This window comes from Plecotus auritus (genome assembly GCF_963455305.1).
Source record: "Plecotus auritus genome assembly, chromosome: 2".
NCBI lineage: Eukaryota > Metazoa > Chordata > Mammalia > Chiroptera > Vespertilionidae > Plecotus > Plecotus auritus.
The window spans coordinates 193,761,605-193,779,923 of NC_137771.1; the positions used below are offsets into that span (position 1 = coordinate 193,761,605).

An 18,319-nucleotide genomic window follows, 5' to 3' on the forward strand; every position below is an offset into this window, starting at 1 on the left:
TTTCCTCATAGTTTTTAATTCCAGGTAAAAACTAATAAACCAAGAATATTTTTTCCAAGTGATAACTAATTAGGAAAAAAACAAAGCCTATATTTTAAAATCAGTTACTTATTATTCATTATCAGCTATTGGCAATGTGTTCTTTCAACAGTTTTTAGAATTGGTAGACTGAAAGGCTTAGAATTAAGTACATTCATGTTGACCTTCCCCACATTCTAGACAGAAAGCTCAAGTCATGTTTTATATATTAAACAACAGAAGCTTTGTAAGAGAATTAGTTTACAAAATAATAGAGTTAGTTGCCTTTTGAATTAAAAATCACAGAGACTCTAAATGCCACTTTGAAAAAAATGAGTGCTATTAATCTATTCTTCCCAAATGGAATCTGGGGAGATTAAGCTACTGCTGGCTGCACAACTGTTACACAAAACAGCTGCATCAGAGAGTATAGATTAAAATAGAAATAGGTTGTTCAGATGCCTTTTGGCTCCAGAATATCCTTATAAAACACCTAGTCACACACAGTCTCCCTCTAATTTTCTAGAAACAATTTAAATAAATATAAGATGTCAGACAATAGTCCTAGTTCAGGGAAAAAAAGGACTTCAATTCTACCCAAGTTAATTGAGGCTAGAATCATTCCTGCAACATCTATGGCAATTTCACATTGGTGCACTTCAATTAAGGAATAATAAGAGTGCAAAGTAATTTATACTCATAGATTAGATGTCGTCTGTGAAAAATTACCGATTAACTCAAAGGCAGCCTCTTGAGTGCTCACCAAGCATTTTAATGGGGGTCCCTCTGTCACCTCTTGTACTAATATCTGGTCAGAAATGAGCAACACTCTACATTTTCCTTTTAAAAGATTCAATATACCTGTTTTAACACATCTATGACTTCCCTTTTTAAAATTCTCTAAGCTACAATTGTTTTGCAGTATTAATAAATGTTAATCATCTCCTATTTTTCTATTACTTTACCTATACTTTTTAAAATTTCAATTCTTGTAGTTTAGTTAGCATTAAACTACATTTTCTTCAATATGTAACAATAAAAAGACATTGTTTCTGATAACATTGTTATTTAAATGTTCTGCATTGTATTTCCACCTCAATGAGAGTATATAACTACTCTTAACAATGAGAAAATATAGTGTTTGTAGTAGAGAGAGACCAGACTCTTAATTACTGTTTTCCCCAAACTAAAAATTTGTCTTAGTAGATGATCACTAGGGAGAAAATTTTGTGGATGATATTTGACCTTCTAAAACTCTTCACAAATTAAGCAGGAAGATTAACACTTGGTTATCTGTTCTCAAATCAACACTTTCTTCAAGTGTCTAAAAACATGGCAAAGAAATATTAAATTAATATAAAAATACTAAAAATAGCTCTATTGAAACCATTACTCCCCCTCTCTTCTTTGATTATTATTTGAAGAAAACCAAACTGAAATTTAAAGAAAACCAAGTTATTTTATTAGTGAAGAAAACAGTCTGCTTTCGGTTATTAGTAATTTATTCTTAGAGGTAAAAGGCCAAAATTAAACACAAGTCTAGCGAGTTGGCTGTTTCCCTTTTCTTGTGATGATGGAAGTGTCAGAGACCTGGATGCAATAAAGTCTGAAAATCTGGGTCCTAAGGTGAGTTCTGCCACTTACCATTGGTATGAATTTTGAATGACTATTTTGACTTCCGTGAAAGTGTTCTCTGAAAAATGAGACTATATACCTCAATAACTTGAGATAGAAATATGTTTACATGTGTTTGCTATCTGTACTAAGGGCAATTGTCATTTTTATAGGCTACCTTTTGAAAAGGACACCAGAAGAACTTCTGAAATGTTGATCTCCATCTGTAATGATCATTCTGTGGTCCTTTTTCTAAGAGTAAGGGATTACATAAACTGATATTAGTGACAAACTGCAATATCACCAACTAAATATGACTGCCGGAGAATATATTAGGAAAATTTAAAAAAGAACTTGGCATAGAAAATGGGTTACAGAGCCCTAGCTGGTTTGGCTCAGTAGAAAGAGCATCATCCTGTGAACTGAAGGGTCCCAGGTTTGATTCCAGGCAAGGGCACATGCTTGGGTGCAGGCTCACTTCCCCAGTAAGGGGCATGCAGAAGGTAGCCAATCAATGATTCTCTCTCATCATTTATGTTTCTATCTCTCTCTCTCCCTCTTCCTTCCTCTCTGAAATCAATAAAAATATATTAAAAAGAAAAGAAAAAGGGTTACAGAGGGAGATTTTAAAGAGATTTCAAGAAAAAAAAAGGCCCGCAATAGGGAACTAGCTAACAAAATATCAGGTAAAATTTTCTGAGTCATTAAAATGTATTTCTGTGTTTGTTTTTGAAGTCTTGCTTTGTGGCATCAGCTTATTTATATTTCTGACACTGTTTATTTAAACCTGTGATTGCCATAGTGACTAAGTCTCTAGGCTGCCCACCCACAAACCTGAAAAGCTACATTAAGTAATTCAGTGAGCTCTAGATCTGGGAAGACAGACATATTTGAAAGGAGGAATTTAAATATGATCTTATTCTGTGAAGCAAAGGGTTATTAAAGCAAGAGGCAAAGGGCATACATTTTATTTTGGATATGAGAAATGTCTATAAATTAACATTTAAATACACTACTGACTTGGGCCTGTTTAGATATTCTATTCAGCTTTGCAAGATTTGGTATTAAAAATGGTATGTGATTGAACAACCCCAATATACCCTTTCTCAATTTCCCCTTAGATAATGAAAGACATCGAGAAATAAAAGTCTTGAAATGACAGTCAAAATGAAAGCTGGAAGTTTAAACTATGGTAAGCATCTTGGATGACTGGAACTGGTCATGAAGTTGATCAAGGTAGATTTTATTTAATTAACACCCAAGTTCATGTACGGTATACTAAACAGTTTAAGCAATTTACAATGTTTACTCATTCCATCTTGATAAACCAGTGTTATTACCATCAGCTCAAAATTTGAACTTAGATGCTCTCTCTGACTCCAAAGTCCACACTCAAAACCAGTATTCTCGGCTGCCATGAGAAACTAGGTTAAGGACTACTTTATAGAACAGAGCTGCTGTGCTGTTAGCACACATCCAAATTGATAGTGGGTGGGTTGATTGATTTACTACCTGTCTCCCCAAAAGACTGTACACTCCTCAAGGACAAGGACTATACTGATTTTGCTCTTTTATGTATGTTGAGTACCAGGAACATGTTAAATTCCCCCCCTACCCCCATAACTGTAAATAACTGTATGATTGAACAATGACAAGAAAACTGTATTTAAGAGTTATGGCTCAGAAGTCCAAGGTCAACACTTGGTTGGGCATCCATATCTGTACTGTGTGAAAACTGCTTTTAAAATTTAAATCCTCTATTTCTTTTTTTTTTTTTAATATATTTTTATTGATTTTTTTTTTTACAGAGAGGAAGAGAGTGGAATAGAGAGTTAAAAACATTGATGAGAGAGAAACATTGATCAGCTGCTTCCTGCACACATCCTACTGGGGATGTGCCCACAACCAAGGTGCATGCCCTTGACTAGAATCAAACCTGGGACCTTTCAGTCCACAGGCCAACGCTCTATCCACTGAGCCAAAATGGTTAGGACTCCTCTATTTCTTTTATGATAAAAGCAATATACTAAAGAAAACTTGAAAACTGAAAAAAAAAAGAAAAATTAAAATATGAAACAGAGAAAAAAATAAATACCTAGTTCACATTAGAGAGAGAGAAAAATAGTGATTTAGGTTATGAAATAAGACTTTTTAAAGATATAGAGAATTGTGTTCAAATTTCCTAGTAATTGAAGTGATTATAGTAGAATTTCACCTCTGCTTTTCTAGGAGTGAAATAATAAAGATGAAAATTATTAGTGTTCAAAGTAGTATACAACTCTTGAAACCATGTGTTGTCATTGTTAGCAAATGTTAGCCTAGGACAGCACCTGTATTTTAAGTGGTTATCTTAGTTGCAAAATGGAAGATGTAGCACAAAGAACACATTTGGAAACTGGTGGAAATGGATGTGTGGAAGCAAAAGAGAAACACTGAGGGGAAAAGGTAGAGCCAGGGCCTTCCCTGGACTGCAGAATTCCCACGACAAGCACGATGGAAAGAACTGTAAATCCTCCTACATGTACCTTGTGCTTGAATCCTTGCTTTTGTTTCAAGATAAATACAGGCGTGGTATTCATCACAAGCCCTTGAATATCTGAGAATAGGGATTCTGTTGCCTGTAATATTCTTGGGTCACAATGTTTTTGTCTAAAACTCTATGGATGCTGCTGTGTCCCCTTCTGGAATGAGGTTGGGGAGAAGACAAGGGCCAGGGTGGTCTTCGTTCCTTTTGTTCCTTTCTAAAGTATCCAACTGTTTGTTGGTCTTGTTGTTTTCTTTAGGGACTTTTATAGGGGGGGGGGGGGGTAGAAGGGAGGAGAGGGAGCCAGATAATGAGAGCATGCATCTTTCATTCTTGTAATTCAAAACAATGTTTCGGGATTTACCTAAATGTGGGTGTCTCTTTTTTGTCTTTGCTAATAAGAAAAGCTCTTTTAATTTGGATACTGTGAACATTTTCTTTTAGATGCCAGAAAATCCATCCATAATATATTTTATTATGCTTTTATTCCAATTTTTATATCTTTTAAAAGAAAACTATATTATTCTAAAGTTAGTTTTACATATTTTAATACCATACATCTATTATTTTCTCTCTTATCATTTCAATTCTATTTTTCTTTTTTTCAAATATTGTAAGTAAGCATTTAAAGAATGTCCTCCATATCAATGACAGTTTTCTACTGTATTTTCTACTCTTTACTAACATCAATCATTGTGGATTTCAAATCTGCTTTACTATTTAATTTTCTTGATATCCTGCCTTATCTCACCACCTATTTTTTAATATCAGCCTGATGTCTTTTGTTTCAATCTACTTTTTCCAAGCTGATTTATACCTCTGTTTCAGAGGTAATATATTATACATTCTAGAAAAAGTGTCAAATTTTTAACTTATATGTTGGTTTCTGTATAATTTCCAGAGGTTGGCTTTTCTTTGAGTATGCTGATACTTCTCCCTTGCTTGATAATATTTTGAATTAGAAAAAATAATTATTTTTATTTTTGATGTTTTCTTTTTCTTGAGCATAATATCCGGACCCGGAGTTTGTGAAATTATGAGTTTTGACTTGTTCTTAGTCCTTTCCACTGGCAAAATTCCCTCCTTGGATCTAAGAATGGATAACATGTAGATGTACATTCTCCTTGACCTAGTTTTTAGCATCTACAATTTCATGAACTACCCAAAATGCTAAAGCACATAACAAAATAATAACAATTGTATTAGTAAAGATCCTTTTAATTTATAAAAGGAGAAAAATTCAAGAGGAATCAAGCAAAAAGAACAACAATAAAATGAATGTATTGGGTCATATATTATAATAACTAAAAAGTAACTGGTATCAGTCATGGCTGAATCCAACAGTTTAACCCTCTCTTGAATAGATTCTAGATACAAGGGGCCAAGAGAACATCAGTACAGTACAAATGTGCTAGATGCAAATATGCAAGTTCTCCATATGTATGTGGCACACCCATTCTGCCTTTTAGCTCTAGGTATGAAATAGGTATCTAACCAGCTTCCAGACAGGTTTTCAATAATCAAAGCCAAAAAATTCCAACCCCTCTACTGAGTAGTCAATGACATTTCATTTGAAGATAAGAAAATTAAAGCTAGATAAGAGAAATCATCTGCATGAATGAGAGTGAGTACTTGGTTCTAAAAATTACTTATTAGAGAAATATAAAGATACATACAGATAATAGCATTTTTTATTTTTCCTGTAAAGTACAAAAATATATTGTATATGAAATTGGATTAGAAAGTCATAAGGATAAAAGCTTGAATTAAAAATAGCATCTGTAAGAAGAAAGAAAATCTTAATAAGCTCCCCTATAATAAAGAATAAAAAGACAGAGATAAAAAAAAAACACACACACACACAAAGAATAGAAATTAAAGACCAAGAAAATGGTTATGTGAATTCAGAGTTACAGATGCATATTCCAGAGGAGGACATCATCAGGGCAGCTGCAAAGTAGGCAATTATCAAGTACAAATTAGCAAAGCAAAAATCAAGTATAGGGATGATACTTTCCTGAATTTAAAAACAAAATGAAATAAAATAACTGAGTATTCCAATTGAAAATATTAAAAAAGATGCAAATATATAGACACCTACTATATCAAAATTTTTGAACAACAATGGTAATTAATACATCCTACTGTCAACTACACAATTTAAAAAAATAAAGTTGGTCACAAAGAAATTAGAATCTGACTATCAACTGATTCCTCTGAGTTATGAAATACCTGGAAATAATAGAAAAGCTGCTACAGGGTTTTCAGGAAAAGATAGCAAATTATGACTTTAAAATTTAATTCTAAGTAAATATGTATTCAAACATGAAAACAATTGAATAACAGTTCTGATAAGCTTGGCTCAAAAAGTTATGTCCATTTTGCCAATATTACTTCAAACTGCATTCCAGCTGACTCAATGATGAATGAAAACTCAGAATTTAAAAATAGAAAAGTTGTATCATTAAAACTGGTGTGATGTAAAATTGTTAAAAACAGTTAATAACATAAGTAATTAAAGCTTTTGATAGACAAACATAAGTGAATAAACAGACAAATAAACATAAACAAAATGTAAAACAACACTTTAATAGAAGTTGTATAAATTATAAATAAAAATGAATGTATATTTGCAGGTGTAAACATGTAGATTATATTAACAAGGCCTTTATTTGGGAGAGCAGCAGATAAAAGCAAAATATTTAAAACTTGGGGGAATCCAAGATGGCTGCCGACAGGACAGCAGGCTGCAAGATAGTGTGTGAGTGAGAGAATGAAAGGAGAGTGTGTGGATGTGCAGGGAGTGTTTGTATTTGTGCATGAAGGACAGCTATTTTCCAAGGGACTATTGGGGACTGGTGGACCGGGATCCCATGGCCAGGCAGCCTCTAATGCTGCTGAAATCTCTCCCAGAGCAGCCGGTTTTGTCACGGAGACCACATTATCTTGAAGGGGAGAATGGCTGTGATCAGGAGACTGGCTGTGATCAGAAGCCCAGCCTTACCTTCAACCTGGGAGACATTGGACAACTCCTGGAACCCTACAACCAGAATCCCCAGGGACCAGCTGCCTCAGCTGCGAACCCACAAATACCAGGACACTAGCCTCTCCAACCACGGGCACCTAAAATGTCTCCTGGGGGAGACAAAGCAGCACCGGATACGCGGATGGGCCCTGCGCCTTCTCACAGAGAAGATAGAAGGAACAGCTGAACTGAACAACACCCACCCAGAATTGGCAAATTAAACACAGCTGGTGAGGCAATCTGCAGATGGAAAGGTCAGATATCACCTAGAGAAAGTCAATGCAGAAGAGAGAGAGCTACATAACCAGACACCCTGAGAGGAGCGATCATGAGGAGACAAAGAAACAGCCTGTATACAAAAGAAAAGGAGGAATCACCAGAAAAGGAAGTATATGAAAGAGAGGCGAGCAATATGACAGAGAAAGAATTCAGAGCAATAGTCATAAGGTCACTGGAAAGGATGGAAGAAAAATTCAACAATATGGGTAAGAACCAAGAAGAAAAGAAGAAGAACCAAGAAGAAATGAAAAATGACATCGCTGCAATAAAGAACACAATAGAAAGCATCAACAGTAGACTAGAAGAAGCAGGGGACTGCATCAGTGAGCTAGAAGACAAGGTAGGAAAAAATACCCAAGCAGAGCAGCATCTAGAAAAAAAACTTAAAAAAAAACAGGAGGAGAGCCTAAGAGAACTTTGAGACAACACAAAACAAAACAACATTTGCATAATAAGGGAGCCAGAAGGGCAGGAAACAGAGCAAGGAATAGAAAACCTGTTTGAAGAAATAATGACAGAAAACTTCCTTGATATCAGGAAGAAAAAATTCACACAAATCCAAAAAGCTCACAGAGTCCCAGACAAGATGAACCCCAAAAGACCAACACCAAGACACGTTATAATTAAAATGGCAAACACCAACGACAAAGTAAGAATCATAAAGGCTGCCAGAGAGAGACAGAAAGTTACCTACAAAGAATCTCCCACCAGACTAGCAACTAATTTCTCAAAAGAAAAACATCAGGTCAGAAGGGAATGGAATGAAATATACAAAGTCATGCAAAGCAAGGGTCTGAATCCAAGAATACTGTACGCAGCAAGGTTATCAATCAAAGTTGAGGGTGAAATCTGGAGCTTCACAGACAAAAAAAGGACTAAGGGAGTTTATTATCACCAAACCAGCAATGCAAGAAATGCTAAAGGGTCTGAAGTAAAAAGAAGAAATAGGAAGGGAAGAAGGAACAGAGGCATAAAGAATGAAAATGGCTGACAAACAAGTACCTAACAATAATGACATTAAATGTAAATGAATTAAATGCCCCAATCAAAAGACATAGGGTAGCTGAATGGATAAGAAACATGACCCATATATCTGCTGTCTATAGGAAACCCAACTCAAAACAAGGGACTCACACACACTGATGGTGAAGGGATGGAAAAAGGTTTTTCAGGTGAATGGAAATGAAAAAAAGGCTGGGGTAGCAATACTTATATCTGACAAATTAGACCTCACAGTGAAGGCCATAACAAGAGATAAGGAAGGCCACTTCATAATACTAAAGGGAGCAATTCAACAAGAAGATATAACTCTGGTAAACATATATGCACCCAATACAGAATACCCAAATACAGAAAAAAAACTTCTGGAGCATATCAAGGGAGATATTGACAGCAATACAGTCATAGTAGGGGACTTTAACAGCCCACTAACACCACTGGACAAGTCCTCTAAATAAAAAATCAGCAAAGAAACATCAATCCTAAATGACTCAATAGATTAGATGGAATTAATTGACATCTTCAAAACATTTTACCCCAAAGCCACAGAATATACATTCTTCTCAAGTGCACATGGATCATTTTCAAAGACAGACCACATATTGGGACACAGGCAAAGTCTCCTCAAATTCAGGAAGATAGAAATCATAACAAGCATCTTCTCAGATCACAATGGCAGAGAACTGGAAGTCAACTACAATAAAAACAATAAAAAAATCAAACACCTGGAGGCTAAATAGCATGTTATTAAACAATGATTGGGTTACCAAATAGATCAAAGAAGAAATAAAAAAGCATCATGGTAACAAATGACAATGAAAACACAACAATACAAAATTTATGGGACACAGTGAAAGCAGTCTTGATACGGAAGGTCATAGCTCTACAGGCCTATCTCAAAAAAACAAGAAAAAATGGCAATAAGTTATCTAACCCTACGACTCAAAGAGTTACAAAGAGAGCAACAAGCAAAGCACAGTGTAAGCAGAAAAAAAGGAAATAATAAAAGATCAGAGTGGAGATAAACGACATAGAGGCAAAAAAAAAAAAAAAAAAAACACAAAAAAACACACACACACACACACACAAAAAAAAAACGAAAAGCAAAAAAAACCCGAAAGATCAACAAAACCAAGAGTTGGTTCTTTGAAAGGATAAACAACATTGATGAACCTCTAGCCAGGCTCACCAAGTAGCAAAGAGAGAGGACCCAAATAAACAAAATATGAAATGAAGAGGTGAAGTAACAACTGATGCCACAGAAATAGAAATGATTATGAAAAAATACTATGAACAATTCTATTTCAACAAAATGGACACCCTAGATGAAATGGACATATTTTTAGAAAAATACAAGCTCCCAAAACTCAATCAAGAAGAATCAAAAAACCTGAATAGGCCGAAAACTACCAAAGGAATTGAAGCAGCGATAAAAAAATCTTCCAGCAAACAAAAGCCCTGGTCTGGATGGCTTTACAGGAGAGTTCTACCAAGCATTCAAAGAAGAACTAAAACCTATCCTCCCCAGACTATTCCAAAAAATTCAAGAGGAGGGCACACTCCCAAGCTCTTTCTATGAAGCCAGAATTACCCTAACCCCAAAACCAGATAAAGACACCACAGAAAAAGGGAACTATAGGCCAATATCCTTGATGAACATAAATGCTAAAATCCTCAACAGAATTCTAGCAAATCTAATTCAGCATTACATTAGAAAGATGATACACCATGACCAAGTGGGATTTATTCTGGGGATGCAAGGATGGTACAATACCCGTAAATCAATAAATGTGATACATCACATAAAGAAACTGAGAGACAAAAATCACATAATCATATCAATCGATGCAGAAAAGGCATTTGACAAAATCCAACACCCTTTCTTGATAAAAACTCTCAGCAAAGTGGGAATAGAGGGATCATACCTCAACATAATAAAAGCCTTATATGACAAACCTACAACCAACATCATACTCAATAGGCAAAAACTAAACTCATTTCCCCTAAGAACAGGAACAAGACAGGGATGCCCACTTTCAATACTCAAGTTCAATATAGTACTGGAAGTGCTAGCCATAGCAATCAGATAAGAAGAAGAAATAAAAAGCATCCAAATTGGAAAGAAGAAATAAAACTGTCTTTATTCACAGATGACATGATACTACACATAGAAAACCCCAAAGACTTCATCAAAAAACTACTAGACCTAATAAATTAATTTGGCAATGTATCAGGATACAAAATTAACACCCAGAAATCTATGGCCTTTTTATACACCAATAATGAACTCACAGAAAGAGAAGCTAAAAAACAATCCCATTTACCATTGCACCAATAAATTAAGATACCTAGGAATAAACTTAACTAAGGATGTAAAAGACCTGTACTCAGAAAACTTTAGGGCATTGAAAAAAGAGATACAGGAAGAAATAAATGGAAGAACATGCCATGTTCATGGATTGGTAGAATCAACATCATTAAAATGTCCATACTACCCAAAGCAATCTACAGATTTAATGCAATCCCCATTAAAATACCAATAGTATATTTCAAAGATCTAAAACAAACTCTCCAAAAATTCATCTGGAATAAAAAAGGACCCTGAATAGCCACAGCAATTCTGAGAAAGAAGAACAAAGTTGGAGGGATCACAATACCAGATATCAAGCAATATTCCCAAGCCACGGTTTTCAAAACTGCCTTGTACTGGCACAAGAACAGACATATAGAACAATGGAACAGAACAGACAACCCAGAGTTCAACCCAAGCCATTACGCTCAATTAATATTTGACAAAGGAGGCAAGAGCATACAATGGAGTCAAGACAGTCTTTTCAATAAATGGTGCTGGGAAATTTGGTCAGATACATGAAAAAAAATGAAACTAGATCACCAACTTACACCATACACAAAAACAAACTCAAAATGGATAAAGGACTTGAATGTAAGATGGGAAACCATAAAAATCATACAAGACTCCATAGGCAGCAAAATAGCAGACATATGTCACAGCAACATCTTTACAGACACAACTCCTAGGGCAATGGAGACTAAGGAGAAAACAAATAAATGAGACTTCATCAAAATAAAAAGCTTTTGCACAGCAAAAGAAACCATCAACAAAACAATAAGAAAGTCTACTGAATGGGAGCACATATTTGCCAATGATATTTTCGATAAGGGTTTAATCTCCAAAATTTACAGAGAACTCATACAACTTAACAAAAGGAAAATAAGTGATCCAATCAAAAAAGGCGCAAAGGATCTAAATAGACACTTTTTGAAAGAGGACATACAGAAGGCCCAGAAACATTTGAAAACATGCTCAAAGTCACTAATCATCCGAGAGATGCAAATAAAAACAACAATGAGATACCATCTCACACCTGTCAGAATGGTTATCATCAACAAATCAACAAACGACAAGTGCTGGTGAGGATGCAGAGAAAAAGGAACCCTCTTGTACTGCTGGTGGGAATGCAGAGTGGTGGAGCCACTGTGGAAGACAGTATGGAGTTTCCTCAAAAAGTTAAAAATGGAACTCCCATTTGACCCAGTAATCCCACTTCTAGGACTATATCCAAGAAACCAGAATTGCCAATCAGAAAGGACATATGCACCCCTATGTTCATAGCATCACAATTTACAATAGCTAAGATTTGGAAACAGCCTAAGGGCCCATCAGCAGATGACTGGAATAAAAAAATTGTGGTACATCTACACAATGGAATACTATGCTGCTATAAAAAAGAGTGAACTTTTACCATTTGCAACAGCATGGATGGAAATGGAGAGCATTATGCTAAGTGAAATAAGCCAGTCAGAGAAAGATAAATATCACATGATCTCACTCATATGTGGGATATCATGATCAACATAATTTGATGAACAAGAATAGATTCAAAGACAAATGGCAGGGGAGGCGGGGGCTAGAGTAACCAAAGGACTTGTATTCATGCATATTAGCATAATCAATGGACACAGACACTGGGGCGGTGTGTGCTTTCTGGGGGTGGGAATGCCTGGGGGTGGTGCGGGTGAGTGTCAATTGGCAAAAAAGAAGACATATGTAAAACTTTACACAATAATAAAAAGAATATTTAAAACTCTTCACATTTAATTTGAAAAGGATGAAGTAATTTAATTTTTTGACTTTACCAATAAATTAACAATTGTTTTTAATTTCTTAAAATTAAAATTGTCTAGAACATTCCCTTGCACATAGTAATGCTCAATAAATATTGACTAAATTAATGAATTTACTCTTAGAGTTAGAAATACAGTGTGAATATATACTAGTATGTGTATTTATTTTTATAGATTTGGTAATAGCTGTGTACACTGGGAAATTAAAAGTAAACTCACAGAGTCCATATAATAAAAACTAGAAAATAAAGTCAACTGCCAGGAATTGCAACCAAAATAAAAATAAACAAAAAACTAAAGCAAAATTAAGTAAGACAATGCAAAATAGTGATGAGAATAAATATAAATGATACAAATTCTACATTTAAAAGACGAGGAATTTCTGATAGTTTAAGAAACAAAATTCAAATATGTGTTGATTGTAAGCAACACATAAAAATAGAAAAATTTAATGGATGGACAAGCTTTACAAGGTAAATGCAAACTAAAAGCAAGCATTGAGGGGAGTATTAAATTTAGACAGAGTAAAAGTCACAAAAAAATATTAAGCAACTTACTATTTTTTAAAATTTGGATTAGAGTTACAATAAAAATAGTTATTATGAATTTTACACGACAAAGAGAATGGCATTAAAATATATAAAACAAATCTTTTAGATATATAACAATTTAAAAAGTATTAAAAAAGTTGGTAGAAGCACAATTATTCTAGAAGACTTCTATGTAACTCTTTGAGCATTTGAGAGATTACTCAGAAAACATATATGGGAACATAGGATTTGAATGACATGATTTTAATTCCATGTTGCTTGGGTTATATAGGTTGAATTAATATGCCTGTTTTGGAACCACAAGCTTCCTGTAGAGAACACAACTTCTTTTCAAGCATCTATGTAGTATTTTTTTTCCAAAATTCATTATATATCAGTCCTCAAATCTTTATAGATTATGAAAAAAATTAGTCACATTCATTTAATCATTTACTTATTACTATTTATTAAGGAACCATTATAAGCCAGCACTCTTTTTGAGCATTGGAGATACATCAATGAGTAACACAAACTCTCTGTCTCCTTGGAGTTTAGGGACACAGGAATAAACAAATGATCCAGTAAATATATTGTATATCAGAAGGTGAAAAGTGCTATCCTATCTAATAAAGAGGGAATATGCTAATTGACCATCACTCTGTCACAAAGATGGCTGCACCCACAGCTGAGGCCAAGTTCCCATAAGGAGCCTTAACGAGCAATCAGCAGGGACCTGAGGCTATGCCCTCACCTGCACCCATGGGGCTTGACAGGGGACTTCAGGCAGCGCCCCCCACCCAGCGGGGCTTGATGGGGGACCTCAAGGTGTGCTTTCCATCCCGATGCTGGGCTAGGGCCTCAGGCTGCTCCCCCTGCCCCAGCGCCAGGCTGGGGGACCTCAGGCCACGCCCCTCACCCAGCAGGGCTTGATAGGGGACCTCAGGCCACACCCCCCCACCAGGTGGGGCTTGACAGGGGACCTCAAGGCATGCTTCCCATCCTGGTCTGGGCTGGGGGACCTCAGGCCACGCCCCCTGTCCTGGCACCAGGCCAGGGGACCTGAGGCTACCCTCCCTCCCTGGCAGGGCTTGATAAGGATGGGACTGGCTGGGTCTGGATCTAGCCCAATGGTGTGTGTGGGGGGGGGGGGCGCGGCTGGGTCTGAGTCTCACATGATTTTGAGGTGCATGTGGGTGGGCGGGGACTTGACTCTGGGTCCCGTGGTGAGCCCCAGACTCTGACAGGAGGAAGGTTTTCATATACATTTTACTAATTTTCTTTCATCTCTGACACTTCTATTATAGAAAAAGGGCAAATAGCAATATTAAATTATTTCCTCTAATTAATCCCCTTTTAATGTACATGAATTTCATGCACTGGGTCACTAGTCTATAATAATAAAAGGGCAATATGCTAATTAGACCTGACGAAGCTGGGGCTGTGAGGGAACCCCGGGCTGGAGGGAAGCCTACATCCCAGGTGCCTGCTGGTGGGGCTGTGAGAGAACCCCGGGCTGAAGGGAAGCCTACATCCCAGGTGCCTGCTGGTGGGGCTATGAGAGAACCCCGGGCTGAAGGGAAGCCTACATCCCAGGTCCTGGGTGTCTGTTGGCAGCCAGAGGGAACCCCAGGTCCCGGGGGCCAGAGGGAAGCCAGTGCCAGCAGCTGGGGGGAAGAAAGGCCTACTCTTGCAAGAATTTCATGCATCAGGCCTCTAGTCTCTATATATAAAAGCCTAAGCGACCATCTGACTGGTAGCTATGATGCGCACTGACTACCAGGGGTTGCCGAGCTGTGGTGACTTGGCAGCTGCAGTTCTCAGGTGATGCACATGGAACCAGAGAGAAGGGAGCCCGATTCTGGGGTGCGTCACCTGAGAACTGCCCTCTCACAATCTGGGACCCCTCGGGGGATGTTGGAGAGCTGGTTTTGGCCTGATCCTTGCAGGCCAGGCTGAGGAACCCCACCGGTGCATGAATCCGTGCACCGAGCCTCTTGTAGATAAATAATGAAGCATAAAGGGGAACTGGGGACGATGACTTTGGAAGAGTTCACTTTATTTCTTGCTTTTTCCGGGTCATTTTCTCAAATCTACTGGGAATTTGGGCTATTCTTAGTTCTGGTCTTTAAGAAAACACTGCTAAATTTAGAATTAAGCCTTTTATAATTTCATATAAGACATTTGACCATAACACAGAGAGTCAGTTAACAAATCCATGCTTTAATGTGAAAGTAACCACTATAAATCCTATTTGTAACCACAAAGAGCATAAATTGATAAAATATCAAGCTTATTAAGGAGGATTTTCCATTTTTAATTAAACTAGATACCCTAGTTTCACTTTTTCTGGTTCTCTAGAATCTGAACTTATAGTGCACCTGACTAGAATATTATAAGAAAATAATTGGGTAACATGTACTAAAAAGCTTTGTTCAACCACTGAGCAAGAAGCACATTATCTCACACGGGTACAGAAAAGTACTGGAGTGTGAACAAGTAACTGTTTCCTCATGCTAGCCTTGCTGAAGTTAATTATCATCACTCCCTAGGACTGAGGTCTCAGCCCAGAGAAAAGTTCAGGGGAAGAGAGATGAAAAGAGTCAGATACTTTGTCTATAACAAAGAGGGGTAAGCAGGTGGACAATTCTTATTTAATTCCCTGTTTCACTGGGTTAAATGTTCTGAAGAGTAGATTGCTAAATGGATTTGGGAGAGACATCCTTAAACTTCGGGACATATGAAATCTGAGTTCTCAAGCCCAAATCAGTGACAAGGTTGAGAAAATTCAGGTCAAATGCTCTACATGTTGGTTTGATGTATTACTACTAAAAAAAAAAAAAAAAAAAAAAAAAAAAAAAAAAAAAATCTAGCCATTATTAGAACAGTGAAAGCAATGGTTTCCTTTTTGTACAAAGCCCAAAGGATGGAAATAGAAATATTCATCAAAGGGAAGAAATGTGAAGAGAAATTATTAAAAAAATTCAAGACATAAAAGATTTTCTTATATATCTTTTAAATTGATGTTAGAAGCTGCACACTTTTATTTTACATTAATTTGGTGCTAAAAGCATAGCTGAGTGATTAAGTGTAAAATGACTAAGTTTAATATTCTTTTATTCACATGGAAGTAAAAGTAGGTTACAGAAAAGAACTACAGACTATTAAAGCTTAACTTCCCACATAAAGAAGAAAAAGAAACTATATGTCAACATGTAATAGCCACAATAAAAATTATCTAGGAATCAGCATATAATATTGAATGTAATAAACACTGAATTTATTTGCATTATTACTGAAGAATTAAATGGCTAAGGAGGTAATGGTGACCACTCTTCAGAGGTTTGATATTCACTAAATACCATTTTTGGTGTGCAACTATCTCTGTTGAAATTTTCACATTTGCAAATTATTCCTTTGGCTCAAGAGGGTAGTCATCTAATTAGTCTACACATCTATCACTATCCCATAAAGCCAAAAAATGTGCAACTTCATGATTTTATAGAGGATTAACCCAGATTTAGAAGGGCAAAGGCATTTCCCCACATGACCACCTGGTAGAGGAATCTTTTTTTTTTTTTTTTAGAAATTATTATTATTTTTCATTGTTTAAACTATTACATATAGTAGTACATATATCTCCTTTTTTTTCCCCATTGACCTTCCCCCAGCCTCCCCTACCCGCTGTCACATGCCCTCATTCCCCGCCCCCCCCCCCCCCCAGTGTCTTGTGTCCATTGATTGTGCTTATATGCATGCATACAAGTCCTTCGTAGAGGAATCTTGATGGGTGGAGCCAAGAAGATAAAAGAGCATGGGTGAGCATATCAGCAGTGGCCAGGCCCACTTGACTTAGAAGTGGCATCCACATTTGGGGTTCTGGAATGACAGGAAGGCATGAGAGCCCTGGAAATCAGGAATCATGAGTCTGGAGACATCTGGATTGGGGAGAATGCTCCTGGGCAGAGAAATGAGAACTCCAAAAGACAGAGCTCACCAATTTTACTACTCCTCCACCAGGCCACTGGCAGCCTGCAATCTTGAATACTGCAGACACACTACTTTGGAAAATTGCACCGTGGAAATGCAGAGACAAATAAGATCCACTCTTTGCAGGTCAATAAGAAACCCAGACCTATAATATATAGCATGGAACCTATAATAATAGGGTGTGTAGAAACAGAAGCAGCACAGAGAAAACCTAGGGAAGGTTTGCGGGAGGAAATGATAGAGCTGGTTTTTCAGGATAATAACAACAAAAGCTAGCATTTACTGAGTATTTATCATGTTGTTGGTAGGAGTCATATGATGAAGGATCATATTTGCCATGATAAAAAGCTTACCTTCTAAATTTACACCATGGGATTTAACATGTGGGGGAAATAGGAGATTATAAGGATCTTCCATCAATTTGGCAGCAATCATGGAAGGTATACTGGAAATGTGTGAGTTGGGAAGGAGAAAGGGAATTTATTTTAAAAGCCATGGGATTATTCTCAGTATGGAATGATGTCACCTAAAATTAAAGCCTTAATAATGAGAAGGGGAAATAGATAGCTTGCTGCAAATAACCGTTTAATTTGCTACTTTTTGAGGTATATTTATTTGCATAGTGCCAGGGCTTACACCTTCACCAAACCATGCCATCTTTGAGAGTTAAAGGGGAACCCTTAACAATATCTAGAAAGGATGTGTAAACCAGGACTATTCAAGATAACCTGTTTAAATTACTTTTAAGAAACGAATGGTAGACTGACAGACAGGACATCTGTAGGTGGAAAGGAGAGAGACATTTCAGAAGGGCACAGTGATCAACTCTTAAGAACTGCCCTGGTGAATCCTAACTCAACTTATTGCTTGGAAAGCACAGGGCAGATGTCATTCCAGCCACGACTGTAAGATATAAAGCAATGCAGCCTTTAGAAGCTTCCAGACTTATCATGACAACTAATTTTTCACGGAGGAGAATTCTCAATACCATGAGCCTCTCATGGCCGTAGTTTGCTCTTTCTTTGGACATCTCCCAGTTTTATCTGAGTTCTTCCAAGGGAAAGAACTAACGGGGCAGGATATTCCATTAACCCATCCGTGCTGATTGAGATGGCGGAGGGTTTCACAATCCTCCTTAGAGTCTGAGCATATAAACTTAACAACCGGTCCGATGTGTTTTGGGCTGTGACAGCAAGT

The 18,319-nt window shown here is 36.7% G+C and overlaps 1 protein-coding gene across 11 annotated transcripts in view; it reads right to left on the reverse strand.

The window, feature by feature from the left end:
• The window catches only part of NLGN1 (neuroligin 1), an 872,049-nt gene that overhangs the window by 27,473 nt on the left and 826,257 nt on the right, over positions 1-18,319 (reverse strand). The window lies entirely within an intron of this gene.